Here is a 2031-nt window from a genome sequence, read left to right as displayed (position 1 = left end):
AGTGCTCTTCTGAATAAAGCGGAATAATTTGTTTTTTGATTGAAGACTTAAAAGTCGTCTTTGACTGTAATTTGCGGCTTTCATTTTGCAACCTAATATTAGAAATATGTTTCATGAGACAATAATCACAAACCAAAATATGGTCTACCACTTTTTTGCTTTCACAATTATCAGAAATAAAAAATTGTTTACAAAATTAGGTGGCCCTATGCCCAATGATCATGCCGCAAACTATTTCAATAGTCAAAGACGACTTCCAAATCGTACTCAACCATAATTGAATTATTCCGGGNATACCAGGTGATTAAAGGACTTAATCTACATACCAGGTGACTAAAGGACTTAATCAACATACCAGGTGATTAAAGGACTTAATTAACATACCAGGTGATTAAAGGACTTATTCAACCTACCAGGTGATTAAAGGACTTAATTAACATACTAGGTGATTAAAGGACTTAATTAACATACCAGGTTATTAAAGGACTTAACATACCAGGTGGTTAAAGGACTTAATCAACATACTAGATGATTAAAGGACTTAATCTACATACCAGGTGATTAAAGGACTTAATCAACATACCATGTGATTGAAGGACTTAATTAACATACCAGGTTATTAAAGGAATTAATCTACATACCAGGTGATTAAAGGAATTAATAAACATACCAGGTGATTAAAGGACTTAATCTACATACCAGGTGACTAAAGGACTTAATCAACATACCAGGTGATTAAAGGACTTAACCAACATACCAGGTGATCAAAGGAATTAATCAACATACCAGGGGATTAAAGGACTTAATCAACATACATGGGGATTTAAGGACTTAATCAACATACCAGGTGATTAAAGGACTTAATCAACATACCAGGTGATTAAAGGACTTAATCAACATACCAGGTGACTAAATGACTTAATCAACATACCAGGTGATTAAAGGACTTAATCAACATACCAGGTGACTAAAGGACTTAATCAACATACCAGGTGATTAAAGGACTTAATCTACATACCAGGTGACTAAAGGACTTAATCAACATACCAGGTGATTAAAGGACTTAATTAACATACCAGGTGATTAAAGGACTTATTCAACCTACCAGGTGATTAAAGGACTTAATTAACATACTAGGTGATTAAAGGACTTAATCAACATACCAGGGGATTAAAGGATTTAAATTGGAGTTGATTGTCAATAAAAAATTGAAAAAAAATTATAAATTAATTGGTCAGTTTTAAAGAAGAATTACTCAATTGATTGATAGATTAATTAATTAATTGGATTAAAGAATTTGGAAATAATTGAATAAATTAATGAATCAAATAAAGAAAGAGAAGTTAAGAATTGATGAACATTTTTTACATTTTTAGAACCCATTCTGGTGTAAAACCGTTCCAGTGTCCTCTTTGTTCTTACGACTGTACTAGGTATGATAATGATAATGATAACGATAGCGATAACGATAACGATAACGATAACGATAACGATAACGATAACGATAACGATAACGAGAACGATAACGATAACGATAATGATAATGATAATGATAATGATTACGATAATGATAACTATAATGATAATGATAATGATAAAGATTACGATAATGATTATGATAATGATTACGATAATGATTATGATAATGATTATGATTATGATTATGATAATAATGATAATGATAACAATAACTATAACGATAAATTCATTAATTGAGTTTATCTATTTAGGAAGGATAATTTACGGAAACATATCAGGTAAAGTGATTTGATTAATCCATTCAGTTTATTAAATTATAATTAATCGAAACTAGAGACACTTGGTGTTGAAATTCTGAACTATTTAGAGGAACCCACAAGTACACAGATGACAGATTAAATCAGCTGGAGGCAGCGGAACAGGGGTTCAAGAAAGGAGTGCCTGAAAACTCGCAATAACCAAAAATTTCTGGAATTGTAATTTATAAAAGTGGCTTATGTAGTTGTTGATTTAATAGTCAGCTTAGTAAAATAAAAGAAATCAATAAGGTTA

The 2031-nt window shown here is 30.8% G+C and overlaps 1 long non-coding RNA gene across 3 annotated transcripts; it reads left to right on the top strand.

The window, feature by feature from the left end:
- Nucleotides 1-324: 324 nt before the first annotated feature.
- Nucleotides 325-2031, top strand: LOC111717576 (uncharacterized). Of its 3 annotated transcripts, none has more exons than XR_002768819.1 (4): nucleotides 325-358; nucleotides 1377-1433; nucleotides 1731-1757; nucleotides 1847-2031. It is a non-coding gene; the product is annotated as an uncharacterized LOC111717576 (long non-coding RNA). The 3 variants fall into 3 exon arrangements; XR_002768821.1 differs by lacking the exon at nucleotides 325-358 and adding an exon at nucleotides 720-731; XR_002768820.1 differs by lacking the exon at nucleotides 325-358 and adding an exon at nucleotides 981-992.

Source organism: Eurytemora carolleeae, unplaced genomic scaffold, assembly GCF_000591075.1.
Source record: "Eurytemora carolleeae unplaced genomic scaffold, Eaff_2.0 scaffold2768, whole genome shotgun sequence".
Classification (NCBI taxonomy): domain Eukaryota; kingdom Metazoa; phylum Arthropoda; class Copepoda; order Calanoida; family Temoridae; genus Eurytemora; species Eurytemora carolleeae.
This window is presented reverse-complemented; position numbering and strand designations above follow the sequence as displayed.